Source organism: Oncorhynchus masou, chromosome 17, assembly GCF_036934945.1.
Source record: "Oncorhynchus masou masou isolate Uvic2021 chromosome 17, UVic_Omas_1.1, whole genome shotgun sequence".
In the NCBI taxonomy this organism is placed as follows: Eukaryota; Metazoa; Chordata; class Actinopteri; order Salmoniformes; family Salmonidae; genus Oncorhynchus; species Oncorhynchus masou.
The window spans coordinates 16,730,971-16,746,091 of record NC_088228.1 but is presented as its reverse complement, the minus strand read 5'-3'; the positions used below and the strand labels follow the sequence as shown (position 1 = coordinate 16,746,091).

At 42.8% G+C, this 15,121-nt stretch overlaps 1 protein-coding gene and 1 pseudogene across 1 annotated transcript in view; one reads left to right on the top strand and one right to left on the bottom strand.

Moving 5' to 3' along the window:
• Nucleotides 1-15,121, top strand: part of LOC135558621 (chloride channel protein 2-like) — a 123,040-nt gene that overhangs the window by 42,215 nt on the left and 65,704 nt on the right.
• Nucleotides 11,657-14,522, bottom strand: LOC135558061 (zona pellucida sperm-binding protein 4-like; annotated as a pseudogene).

Sequence of the window (15,121 nt, the reverse complement as noted above, 5' to 3'; positions counted from 1 at the left end):
GCTAAAAAGTATTTGGTCAGCCACCAATTGTGCAAGTTCTCCCACTTAAAAAGATGAGGCCTGTAATTTATCATAGGTACACTTCAACTATGACAGACAAAATTAGAAAAAAAAAACATCTAGAAAATCACATTGTAGGATTTTTTATGAATTTATTTGCAAATTATTGTGGAAAATTAAGTATTTGGTCAATAACAAAAGTTTCTCAATACTTTTATATACCCTTTGTTGGCAATGACAGAGGTCAAACGTTTTCTGTAAGTCTTCACAAGGTTTTCACACACTGTTGCTGGTATTTTGGCCCATTCCTCCATGCAGATCTCCTCTAGAGCAGTGATGTTTTGGAGCTGTTGCTGGAGAACACGGACTTTCAACTCCCTCCAAAGGTTTTCTATGGGGTTGAGATCTGGAGACTGGCTAGGCCACTCCAGGACCTTGAAATGCTTCTTACGAAGCCACTCCTTCATTGCCCGGGCGGTGTGTTTGGAATCATTGCTGAAAGACCCCGCCACGTTTCATCTTCAATGCCCTTGCTGATGGAAGGAAGTTTTCACTCAAAATCTCACGATACATGGCCCCATTCATTCTTTCCTTTACACGGATCAGTCTTCCTGGTCCCTTTGCAGAAAAACAGCCCCAAAGCATGATGTTTCCACCCCCATGCTTCACAGTAGGTATGGTGTTCTTTGGATGCAACTCAGCATTCTTTGTCCTCCAAACAGGACGAGTTGAGTTTTTACCAAAAAGTTATATTTTGGTTTCATCTGACCATATGACATTCTCCCATTCTTCTTCTGGATCATCCAAATGCTCTCAAGCAAACTTCAGACGGGCCTGGACATGTACTGGCTTTAAGCAGGGGGACACTGGCACTGCAGGATTTGAGTCCCTAGCGGCGTAGTGTGTTACGGATGGTAGGCTTTGTTACTTTTGTCCCAGCTCTCTGCAGGTCATTCACTAGGTCCCCCCGTGTGGTTCTGGGATTTTTGCTCACCGTTCTTGTGATCAATTTGACCCCACGGGGTGAGATCTTGCATGGAGCCCCAGATCGAGGGAGATTATCAGTGGTCTTGTATGTCTTCCATTTCCTAATAATTGCTCCCACAGTTGATTTCTTCAAACCAAGCTGCTTACCTATTGCAGATTCAGTCTTCCCAGCCTGGTGCAGGTCTACAATTTTGTTTCTGGTGTCCTTCGACAGCTGTTTGGTCTTGGCCATAGTGGAGTTTGGACTGTGACTGTTTGAGGTTGTGGACAGGTGTCTTTTATACTGATAACAAGTTCAAACAGGTGCCATTAATACAGGTAACGAGTGGAGGACAGAGGAGCCTCTTAAAGAAGTTACAGGTCTGTGAGAGCCAGAAATCTTGCTTGTTTGTAGGTCACCAAATACTTATTTTCCACCATCATTTGCAAATAAATTCATTAAAAAATCCTACAATGTGATTTTCTGGATTTTTTTTCTCATTTTGTCTGTCATAGTTGAAGTGTACCTATGATGAAAATTAACAGGCCTCATCTTTTTAAGTGGGAGAACTTGCACAATTGGTGGCTGACTAACTACTTTTTTGCCCCACTGTATACTGTAGCTAAGTAAGTATTACTAAGTGTATGTTGTGTAGCAAGCTGTTAGTAGCCCATGTGCCTCACCCTAATAATTTGATCCTTTTTCCACTCTTAATTTATCCTACTGTTCTGACTTGGTGGTGCACATGTAGCCTACAGCCTGTTTTGGAGAAATGTAATCATTGAATATTGTAAGAGCTTTCATTATCTACTTATATGCCTCATTTATTTATCCTATGGTTCTGAGTTGGTATACAGGGAGAACACTAAGTGTGGCCCATGTTCTGAATTCTGTCGCTGTACATTTCAAAAGTGCTAAACAAATAGTTATATTGACTACGTCCATCCTAGTTTACTCATTGTCTTAATCGAAATTACAGATGGCCTCTTATCCGCTTGTCGTCCCCTCAATTGTCATTAGAAAACACATTTGTTTAAACCATGTTTGTTTTTTTAAAGGCAGTAACTGAAGATGAACTGTTTCGCTGCCAGACAAGGCTCAGCTGATAGCTAGGTGTAGTAGTGGTAAGATGTTGGGGCTGCTTTTGGGACAGTGTTATGTAGGCCCTAACAGTTTGTGGGCACCGTTTGTCACTGTTTCAGTGAAATTCATGTGTTGTTTAGTATTGTGTAGTGGCTTTGCTGGCATGCATCCCACTTTATTTATTTTCTGCCCCACAAATATTTACACGCTAAAACCGCCACTGCTAAGGTCCAAGGGTTGGAACCGATTCAGGGAACAAAACCGTAAACTGGAACATAATGAAATTATTAGAGGAACAGAATCCAAACAGGAAATGAAAGGGATCTATACTGTTCTGGAACAGTATAGATATAACAATCGTTATTTTAAAAGCATGGGGACCAGTTGATTGGTTGGATGAGGTATTGCAGAGTGTGATATGTGGATCTGTCTTGGTTAAATGGGTGCTATGGGAAGAAGGGGAGATGAGGTGGATATTAGTAAAGTGATGTGAGATGGGTTGTTGGACATCATCTCTCAATTCAATGGGCTTTATTGGCATGGCCAACATGTTTACATTGATAAAGCAGGTGAAATAGATAAGTGAAATACTCCCCCTCTCTCTCCTCTGTCTATCAGACAGAAGCCATGGCTGCTCAGCTTCCCTCTGTACCTCACCTGCTCAATCGTGCAGAAAGAGTGAGTCTGTAGGAATTGTGATGCCCATCTCAAGAGTGGTAAAGAGGAAGATGAGATAGGGAGGAAGGAAGGAAAGTGATGGTAGCTGAAGAGAGCAGATAGAGGGATGGTAGAAGAGTGAAAGAGAGGGAGTCTGGGGGGGTGTTATGCTCATCTCAATGCGCCTCTGGCTTCTCACTGCTCAGATCACTGTACTTAGAGAAAGGGGGAGAGGGTAGAGAGTGACCAGAGCAGAGGGAGGAAGGGGAACTTTTCAGCGATTGGAAGGAAGGAGAGGTTGTATAGGGAGAGCAGAGAGATGAAGGGACTTCACTGACCGTATGAACTGGTGTTTATACAGGTTGCAGAGAGATGAAGGGACTTCACTGACCGTATGAACTGGTGTTTATACAGGTTGCAGAGAGATGGTATTTTATTAGGATCGCCATTAGCTGTTGCGAAATCAGCAGCTACTGTTCACGGGATCCACGCAAAACAGAACATTAAACGTCTCAAGGACAAGAACTACATCAATTTATGTAGGCTAAGTGTGCCTTTAAAAATGTATGTAGTTCTGTCCTTGAGCTGTTTAATAGTCGGTACCGTCATGTATCTGGACCCCAGGAACAGTAGCTGCTGCTTGCGCAACAGCTAATTGGGATCCTAATAACATTTCCCAAGCCTGCTAAGCAATCACTAGCTTGCTATTTAGTGGAGTGGCTGTGTGGTCCCAAATCTGGGATTAAGGGACTCTTTTCTTAGTTCAAAATAAACATTCAACATTGGCCATGCTGTCAATGAAGCATGATTTGTGCCACTCAAAACTGTTAGCTCGGAACTGCGAAAACTTGATTTCAGTGAGTTCAAGACAACTGGGAAGTCGAATAAATGAGCTCTGACTGGGAAAAGTTTTGAATGGTCATGTGCCTCACCCTAATAAATTGGGTATATTTATCTTAATTTCACCTACTGTTCTGACTTGGTGGTGTACATGTAGCCTATAACCTGTAATGTAATCTTCAAATATTGTAAGAGCTTTCAATGTCTGCTTATATGCCCCCTTTATTTATCCTACGGTTTTGACTTGGTGTACAGGGAGAACACTAAGAACGGCCCATGTTCTGAATTCTATCACTATACATTTACAAAAAAATGCTGAACAAATTTAGACTACATCCGTTCTTAGCTCGCTTAAATCGAAATTACGGATTGCCTCTTATCCACTTGTACAAACTATGGTATAAGGGGACGACATCTCAATTGTCATTAGAAACCACATTTGTTTAAGCAAGTCAGCCATATTAGATATGCATTTACATGCTAAAATCGCCACTGCTTATATCCAAGGTTTGGAACCGATTCAGGGAACTGAACCGAAAAATAATTCAATTTGAGGAACAGAAGTGGAACCGGAAACAAAAGTGATCTATACTGTTTCGGAACAGACCGTTATTTTAAAAGCATGGGAACCGGTTAATAACATTATTTTAAGTTCCGGTCATATTTTATTCAGTCCAACAAAATTCACAAAGACCTAGGCAAAGCCCTCACTATCACTCAGAAATGCATTCCAGTGTCTGTCTGCCAGTGAAGGCGTGTGTAGGCTACCTGCGTTTGTCTTTCAGTGTTGCCAACTCCTCAGTAAGGAAAGCAGCTATTGGCTGTCCTAAAAAGAAAAATTGCTAAATGACGTCATCACTTAATTTGCAGAATTGGTCATGTGCATGTAATTGTAATGGATGCTGTAGAAGAGAGAAATCACGGTGGGAGGGACAAAAGGGAGTAAAAAAATAAATAAATAAAAAACCTAAATATGTCGTGGAAATTTCCTCTATTTACCAAATCATGAGAGCAAACCACACACAAGTCATCAAAGTTCATCTTTAATTATATGAGCTCTCTCACAACCCTGTGACTCTCAGATCAATTCAGTGTCTATCAATGAATTCTCTGAGAGTCCCCTCCACATTTAAACTGAGATCCTTTATAGCAAAGACACACACAGGATAAGACAGCATCGGCATAATTCAGCTTTGTCTCCTAAACTATGTTCTTTTCTCAAACTCAGAACCATAAACAAATCCTCCATACATCAAATCCATCCTATCTTGACAAGATCACAGAGACACACTGACTGGCACACAGACATTGTGGAGCCAAGAGATACACGCTTGACCTCTCCCCTCTCTCTGGCCCAAGCAACTTAGTCTTGACAGAACAGATACTGCAACCCCGCCTCAGTATTATACAAAAATAACATTCTGATGAGAAGTAACTTACAAACATATGATGAATATAAAACATCTTACCTATGTTACCAACCAATTCTGATTATTCCCCAACAATGTATTGAACTACAAATGAACTTTGTCGATTCTTGTTTTTTTAAATATCACAATTCCAACCCTCCTTTATCCGGGACCGGCACGTGACCCAAAAGAGACTCTGGAGGAGTTACTTTTCTTAATTTGGTTTTTAACTTTATGGTCCAACAACAAGTCACAATAAAACATTTTTTGTATACAATCTAAATTGACCAAAAAGAGAGAACAGAAAAAGACTGTCAATGGCAATGAGAAAATTATGGTAACTCGTCTGGCCCTAATTCAGGTAGAAATAAATAATTAAATGTAAACCAGGGCGGGATCAGCCAGGGGTGGCTTCCCGCATGCGCAATTCATTTTCAGTCTGGACGCGGAGGGTTGAACATCTCCTGCTCTGAATGCAGCTGGGAGGGACTGCTGCGTGAGGACTGGGCAGCCTGTGAGTGCTTTGGGACCGGGTGGGACCCAAGTTGAAAAGTCGCTTTTTTGAAAATGTGTCGCTAGAGGGGTCTGAATACTCGCTAAATATAGCGAGTCAAAGTTGGCAACACTGGTCTTTCATTATCATTAAACCATGCAGTTAAGGCAAAATACAATTTGCTCTTAACGACTTTCCTGTACAGATTAAATTGCTTACCCACTCCATAGCAAGCTGCTAATTGGTGAAGTAATTATGTTGAGCTAAATGTAAAAATAAATACAAATTCAGAGGTTTGAAAAGGAATAGAAAGGAAATATATAAATCTGTACTTTTTTGGAGTTTCAAACCAGTTTATAACTTTATTTTGCTGGTCGTAACAGTGGAATAGCGCAGAATAAATGGTTCTGTACAGAACGAAACGATTGGAAAATAAAAGTTTCAACTTCCTGCTTAGGTCATTCTATGGGGCTGTTGTTTTTTCGTTGGTTGTTTGTAAGACCTGGCCCAGGCTCACATTTTATGACTTAGGTTTTATGGTACATACGGTATCCGCATTAGGGGAAACGGCACCATTGTCCGCCCCAGCATCTTTGCTATTGTTTTTGTTTTGTGAACAAACCGGTGGAGAGGTGCGTGGAGCAGTGTGGTCCCCAAACAATCTGTGCATATTCTGCTGTTCTATCGCGCGTGCAGTGATGTCTGGGGGGGGGGGGGGGGAAACAGTGTTAGTTGCTTGCATTGACTACTGTTGTTGTACTACGTTTCACGGTCAGCATTAGGGAGTTCATCCAGCATTAAAGCTCTGACCGTTAAAGTAATGACATTTATTTGTGTTGCAGAAAAGAGACCGCAGCTCAAGTACATAATAAAATAGATTTTAAAAAACAAAAGGACTGATGATTACAAAATGTGTATTAAAGGCCAAAATAAGGGGGTCTGTTCCTAAAGGCAATGATGCTTTCCTGGAGTGTTTTAGATGGAAATGAGAAACCCCCCAAAGGTAAACTCATGACAGCCTCCCAGTAAGATGTTTTAATCTCTGACAACATTCCTGGCCTCATGGTTGGAGACAGAACCACTAATAGGATGATTGTGTGCAATGCTGACGATATGCTGGTGTTTGTGCGTGCATGCATGGGTTTGTGTGTGTGTGTGTGACTGTGTGCGTCTGTGTGTTCTCTAGCTGACTCATACAATAACTACAGTACTCCAACCCCAGCCTCCATTACCTATATTAAAGCAGATCTTCAGACAGTCAAATCTCTTCCTACTAATTCGATTTCCCAAGCCTGTCCCTCGAGCCCTGAGTGTTTTGGGTAAGCTGCACTGCTGAGTTTCAGTACATATTAATATTTAGGTGTGTTTTGATGATTATATTACAGCAGTAGGATTAGTAGGATCATTAGTGTCTTTTCTGCTCTTTTATGGACCCGTATTGTGTGGAGGGTTTTGTTCAAGCCCAGTACCAACACTCCTAATTCAAATAATCAAGACGGACATAACTGCTGTAGTCAATCTAATCAAGAGGGCCTGATGAATGCTAGTTGAACCAGGTGTGCACCTTGCCAAAGTAACGGTAGCGGAAGCACTGCTGTGGTGTTGCCAGTAATCTTAAAGCTGCTATACCATCGTTTTTAACCTGATGACGTGTCAGGTAGTCTGTGGTACCCTGTGTGGTGACCACAGTTCTTCCAGTCCATCTGCCGCTATCCCAGGGGGCCATGCTCCAGATGGCCTCTGATTGGGTTCTCACAAGCCCAGGATGGGGCCACTGACAGGCAATATTAATATCACACACGCGCATGCGTGAGTGGGACTGGAGAGGTATGTTCATTATAATTTAGCCTACACAGACGCTGGAGTCATTAAAACTCATTTTTCAACCACTCCACAAATTTGTTGCCAAAAACTATAGTTAAGTCGGTTAGGACATCTACTTCGTGCATGACACAAGGCATTTTTCCATCAATTGTTTACAGACAGATTATTTTACTTAAATCACAATTCCAGTGGGTCAGAAATGTACATACACTAAGTTGACTGTGCAATTAAACAGCTTTGAAAATTCCAGAAAATGATGTCATGGCTTGAGAAGCTTCTGATAAATGATGTCAATTAGCCTGAGTCAATTGGAGGTGTACACGTGGATGTATTTCAAGGCCTACCTTCAAACTCAGTGTCTCTTTGCTTGACATCATGGGAAAATCAAAACTCAGCCAAGTCCTCAGGGAAAAAAAAAAAAAAAAGTGTAGACCTCCACAAGTCTGGTTCATCCTTGGGAGTAATTTCTAAATGCCTGAAGGTACCACGTTCATCTGTACAAACAAGTGCGCAAGTATAAACACAATGGGACCACGCAGCCATCATACCGCTCAGGAAGGAGACGCGTTCTGTCTCCTAGAGATGTACTTGTGCAAATCAATTCCAGAACAAAAGCAAAGAACCTTGTGAAGATGCTTGAGGAAACAAAAGTATCTATTTCCACAGTAAAACGAGTCCGAAACTCTTTTTCCCCTCCATCCCTTTTTCAGGACCCTGTCTTTCAAAGATGATTGGTAAAAATCCAAATAACTTCAGATCTTCATTGTAAAGGGTTTAAACACTGTTTCCAATGCTTGTTCAATGAACAATTAATGAACATGCACCTGCGGAATGGCCATTAAGACACTAACAGCTTACAAATGGTAGGCAATTAAGGTCACAGTTCTGAAAACTTAGGACACTAAAGAGGCCTTTCTACTGACCCTACAAAACACCTAAAGAAAGATGCCCAGGGTCCCTGCTCATCTGCATGAACATGCCTTAGGCATGCTGCAAGGAAGCATGAGGACTGCAGATGTGGCCAGGGCAATAAATTGCAATGTCCGTAATGTGAGACGCCTAAGACAGAGCTATAGGGAGACAGGACAGACAGCTGATCCTCAGTGTCAGACCACGTGTAACACCTGCACAGGATCGGTACATCCGGACATCACACCTGCGGGTCAGGTACAGGATGGCAACAACTGCCCGAGTTACACCAGGAACGCACAAACCCTCCATCAGTGCTCAGACTGTCCGCAATAGGCTGAGAGAGGCTGGACTGAGGGCTTGTAGATCTGTTGTAAGGCAAGTCCTCACCAAACATCACCAGCAACAACGTTGCCTATGGGCACAAACCCACAAACCCAGTGCTTTTCACTGACGAGTCGCAGTTTTGTATCAAGGCTGATGGTCGGATTCGCAATTATCGTTGACGGAATGAGCATTACACCGAGGCCTGTACTCTGGAGCGGGATCGATTGAGGTAGAGGGTCCGTCGTGGTCTGGGGCAGTGTCACAGCATCATCGAACTGAGCTTGTCGTCATTGCAAGCAATCTCAATGCTGTGCGTTACAGGACGACATCCTTCTCCTTCCTGCAGGCTCATCCTGACATGACCCTCCAGCATGACAATACCACCAGCCAGACTGCTCGTTCTGTGCGTGATTTCTTGCAAGACAGGAATGTCAGTGTTCTGCCATGGCCAGCGAAGAGCCCGGATCTTAATCCTATTGAGCACGTCTGGGACCGGTTGGATTGGAGGGTGAGGGCTAGGGCCATTCCCCCCAGAAATTGGGGAAGAGTGGGATAACATCTCACAGCAAGAACTAACAAATCTAGTGCAGTCCATGAGATGCACTGCAGTACTTAATACAGTATCTGGTGTGGCCACCAGCTGACTTACTTTTGATTCGATCCCCTTTGTTCAGAGACACAATTCCATTTGTTAGTCACAGTGGAACTTGTTGAATCTTATTGTCAAGCTTATGTTCATACAATTATTTGCACATGTTACGTATGCTGAAAATAAACGCAGTTGACAGTAAGAGGCTTATTTTTTTGCTGAGTTTATATCTACATGACTGGAAAGGCCGCTTAGCAAGGAATACGCGACTGTTCCAAAACCGCCATTAAAAAAAGATAGACTACGGTTTGCAACTGCACATGGGGACAAATATCGTTCTTGGAGAAATGTCCTCTGGTCTGATGAAACAAAAATAAAACTGTTTGGCCATAATGACCATTATGTTTGGAGGAAAAAGGGGGAGGCTTGCAAGCCGAAAACACCCTCCAACCGTGAAGCACGGGGGTTGCAGCGTCATGTTGGGGCGCTTTGCTGCAGGAGGGACTGATGCGCTTCACAAAAGATGGCATCATGACACAAGGAAATTGTGGATATATTGAAGCAACATGAAGACAGTTGGGAAGTTAAAGCTTGGTCACAAATGAGTCTTCCAAATTAACAATGACCCCAAGCATACTTCCAAAGTTGTGGCAAAATGGCTTAAGGACAACAAAGTCAAGGTATTGGAGTGGCTATCACAAAGCTCTGACCTCAATCCTACAGAGAATGTGTGGGCAGAACTGAAAAAGCATGTGCGAGCAAGGAGGCCTACAAACCTGACTCCGTTACACCAGCTCTGTCAGGAGGAATGGGCCAAAATTGACCCAAGTAAAATGTAAAGGCAATGCTACCAAATACTAATTGAGTGCATGTAAACTTCTGCCCCACTGGGAATGTGATTAAAGAAATCACTATTATTTCACATTCTTAAAGGTGGTGATCCTGACCTAAGACAGGATCATTTACTAGGATTAAATGTCAGGAATTATAAAAAATTAGTTTACATTTATTTGGCTAAGGCGTATGTAAACTTCAACTATCACATATACGTGTTTCCACAAACGTCAGCCAGTGTGTGTTTTGTCAGGTTGTAACTGGCTGTCTACACAGTAGTGGACTTGGGTTGGATGAGGTATTGCAGTGTGCTCGGTGGAGCTGCTTCAGTTAAATGGGAGCTATGGGAAGGAGTGGAACGGTAGTAAAGTTATGAGATGTGCTGTTGGACAACTCAATGGGCTTTAATGGCATGGAAAACATGTTTACATTGACAAAGTGAAATACTCCCCCTTTCAGACAGAAGCCAGGGATGCCCAGTTTCCCTCTGTACCTCACCTGCCATAGTGAGCACAAAGGGATTCTGGAGGAATTGTGATGCCCATTAAGAGTGGTAAAGACAAATATGAATGATCACGTTAGTTAATTAAGTGATGGTAGCTGACGAGCTGATAGGGATTGTAGAGAGTCTGGCTTCACTACTTAGAAAGGGAGAGTAGTGAACAGAGCGGGGGGGATGAAGGGACTGCACTGACCGTATGAACTCGTGTTTATACAGGTTGCAGAGATTGGGTTTTATTAGGATCCCCATTAGCTGTTGCTAAAGCAGCAGCTGTTCCTTCACATTACAGAACATTAACCCGCTCAAGGACAGATCAATTTAAAAGACACACGTGGCCTACATACGAGTACACGGTCAAATAGGGGAGAGGTTATGAAACCAGGGTTGCTGTTCATTTGAGCTGGGAGTTCCATGCAATAATGCTCTACATACTGAAAGGGACTGCACTGACCCAATGAACTGCACCCAGGTTGCATAGAACACGTCAACATTAAGACACTTGAAAACGCCAGGCAATAGGTGATGAAAGGATAACCTGTGTAGGTGCAGTCATGTGACATTAGGTAGTGTGGTCATATGCAGTGGGTGGGTACATATGTGAAAGCCAGATGCTATGGCAGGTACAGTAGGCTCTCCATATACATCCCTCTCCACATGACCCCTAATATTATTATCTGCAGGATCTTGCCCTCAAGCTACCTCTGCTATACTGAATCACCCTGTTAGACATGTCACTGATTCAAATATACTCCGCTCGTAGAGCGTTCCCTTTGCTTGGTCTCAGCCGATGCCGGGACACAGCACATGTGAAGCTACCATCCACATACACTGTAGATCAGTGGTTACAGAAATTGTTTCCATTTCTTGCAATTGCTTAGAAATTATTCCTGAAGTAGTGAAGGCATTGACAAATGACCCTTATATGAAATGCTAGTGGCATGCAGATGTCAAGATATCTGGTGAAAGCAGACAGCCAAGGTTATTGAAAGGATGCCAGAACCAGATTTTAGAGCAACAAGCCTCCACTCAAAATGTAGAAAACAATTCTCTAGTCAAGTCATAACTCAGATATTTCAAAGTCAAGCATTGTATTAAACAAGCCAAAGGATTACAAGTATATGTATTGTGTGTATGCTACAAGGTCAAAGAGTGAGGCCTTCATCCCAAGCTGAAGTAGATCAGACGTATTTCTTCAGGCCTGACAGGTGGAAGGTAGTTATGGTCAGGTCAGAATGAGCTCCCCACTGGACACACGGTCTCGCCAGCCACAGAATTCACTGCAGCCACATCTCTCCCTAATGGAGCAACAGGAGATCATGAGGCTTGACACTAAGGCCCTAAAGCCCAACTTGATTCACAACATTAGCACTTACAGTCACCAACACTGGTCAAAGGTATAGCTATTGCATTCTCATGCTGGGATGGAGCCAAGGCCTATACAGCCCATCGCCCTATATGACCAGGGTCAATGACACCTTTACAAAATGAGGCATGATGAACAGCAAGTTGTACATCAACGCCAACTGGAAAATACAAAAAAAAGCTACTTACTTTGCCTGTTGCACCTCTGTTGACAGGAGTGGGTCCTAGTAGGGTGGCACACCTCTGTACTACAGTGGATGAAAACCTGATAGAAAGCAAACGTTAAATGTATCAACTACATTAGCCATTTAAACCAAGAGCCATTTCAAACTGGTTTGAGGTTAGCAGCACTGCTTTTCAACATAGTGACAGATTCAGCCTTTAGGGCAGACTTCCTGGCAAATCCATCAGGCATCAGGGTGAAAACCCCAGCAGAAGACCATGAGACCCTGATTAGAGTACTCCTGCTGTAATAGAGTAAGTACAGTACCCTGTCCTTCAAAGGGGCCAAAGTGTCTGCATCCACAAAGGTGAACATCTTGACCATGAAGCGTTTGTAGTGGGTCAGGAACTCAAGGCCAGAGGAGCCATCCACAGGGATTACATTGGTCAGGTAACGGTCATCCTGGTACGGACACCTGGAGAAGATAATTGTTAGGAATAAGGTGGGACAATTGCAGAAACCTTCCCTTCCCTTTCAGAAATCGTGGTTGGAAGATTGCAGTTGGTTTACAGGTTACATGTAAGCACCAGTTGAACGTTGCTCTAACACATCAAGTAGCAAGGTAACCATCTTGTTTCTCTAGTTACCCATCAACCAGGAGGTCCCACTTGGGCAAGCTGAGGGGACTGGGGGTGGAGGTGGCCCAGCAGTAGTCCAGATTCAGGACCAGGTTAGAGTCGGTCCTCCCCAAGATGTGAACCTCTGCATACACTGGATCCTTCAGGAGCTTGGCAACTGGGTAGTCTGCCTCACTGTAGTAGGACCTGTAGGCTTCCACTTCTGTGGACAAAGGTTAGCATTCACAGAAAAATCTGAAGTGCAGCAGTTTCAGAACAGTGCTGGCCATCTTAAACAGATAGGTGGAACAAATGCCTGTTCCAACTAAGTAGTAACCCATCGGATGCAACAAAGCCAGAACTTAATACTAGGATTTGTAGAATCAGGTGTTAGTTTGGCTTGAGTCAAAGCCTGCACCCACCCCTTGTATGACAAATCAATTTCCTGTCAGGGATAAGCTATCACAGCAAGATTTTAATCTTAAACCATCTCTCCAGTTTACCTTCCACACATCCCTTATTGTAACATTTCCGCTGGCCAGTCGGAGCTCTACACGGACAAGTCCAGTAGCAGCGACAGGAGCAGGGGGAGGAAGAGCATTCACCTCAACCACCAAAAACTCCACCGCAGTGTCAGAGTACTTACACTGGAACTGCAGCCTAGAAGAAAACATGTTGACAGTGATGTAAAGGCCAGAATTGTGTTGTTCCACAGACTCAGGGTGGGCTAGTACATTCTGACTCAAGCTGTGAATCAATACTAACAGAAAATTCCTTTAAGAAATAATTCAGTATGAAAATAATTCTAAAAATATTGTACTGGCCATTTCACTTAAGCCTCAAGTGGAATTGGCCAAAGGGAACTTCATTTCAGGAGGGAAGACTCACTTAAAGTGGCTGTCTTTAGTGATTGAGCCTCGAGGTCCAATCTCCACTTCATAGGAAGATATCATCTTGTTTTCATAGACTACATAGCCACTTTCCTCCTGTAAGTGACAAAACATAACATTCAGCATTGGCCAATGGGTCTAACATCCAGGCTTTGCCTGTTGAATTGGACTGATTTACATGTTCTTTGAAAAATGTAATTCATTTAAAATCAGATTGTCATAAGGTTCCATGACTTTGTCCACACAGGGCATTGATGATTAAATTATGTTTAAAAAAACTTTTGTACACCTGTGGTGTTCCTGATCGAAAATGCCAAGCAAGCCGTCTAAATATGGACTAAAGATCTGGGCAGCATGTGATGCCAGGACAAGTTACGCCTGGAAGATGCAGGGTTACACCGGGAAACCTGCTGATGGTGTTCCTGAAAGGAACCAGGGAAACCAGGTGGTTCCGGAAGTGACTGAAGTGACTGAAGGTCTCCAGGGGCACAACATAACATGTGACAATTTCATCCCCTCATATGCTCTTGGTCAGGAGCTGCTCCAAAAAAAATGACCATGGTGGGGACAGTCAGAAGGAACAAGCCCGAGTTACCGCCTGCCTTACTACCAAGGACAGGGATTGTTTTTCCTCTAAATATGCCGTCAACACTTGTGTCCTACTGCCCAAAGGAAAAAAAGTGCTCCTGATGACAATTGCACAGGGATGCCACTGTGCTGGATTACAACAGGAAACAAGTGGGAGTTGACAACCTTGATAAGGTATGTTACCATCTTTCAAATCTCGTGTACTTTTTCCCCTTACCAGATTGTTTAAGCTGCACAATAAGAGATATGTTTGGCAAAATTCTCATTGAATTTGTGAACAATATAGAGTCAATTCTATTCATTTGAATATGTAAAAATGTTTTAGATGTGATAAGTGTTTTAATTTAAGAAATTTCTCAAATTACTATGACGTATCACTTGTATGTACTCATTTGATTTATGGATTGTTGCACTCAGGTTACATACTAAGAGGATGACGGCACGTTGGCCCATGGTGTTCTTCAACATCCTGGCTGTGTCGGCCTAAAACGAGTCTGGTGTGAATACAGGCTGGAAGCAGGGAAATTCTTCAAGGGGAGACTATTCCATTCAAAGGCAAATACCTTGCACCAACACCAGCCTTTGCTGGATTGGTGAGAGATACAAGGGCCAGAAGCAAGAGCTACAGCTGCCAGAGACAGAAGGAAGAGGTGCAATCTGTGTGCACCAAGAGATGTCATAACGAGCAGCATGTGCCATAAATGCAGTGCATATATTTGCAAGGCACATGCAACAACCACGTATTGTCCAACATGTGCATGAGAACACAACGGAACCGTTGATTAAAGAACAAACATTGTTCACATTCTGTTAAAGGGTTTAGACATTAATTTTGTATTATGGTAAAGTTCCCATATCCTTTCTTTACTATCATGTCAGTGTTAACCTGGAACAGGTTATTTTGCCACTATTTAAAAAATGTGAAACAGTATCAAAACAAATGTCCTTGATAAAAGTGACAAAGTAGTCTGATAATTAGCACTGTTTCTATGAGAATTTGATACAGTCAACATTATCCATAAATTATGCTTTTTTTAGTCAAACGAGTTGTATGAGCTCAGGTCAAT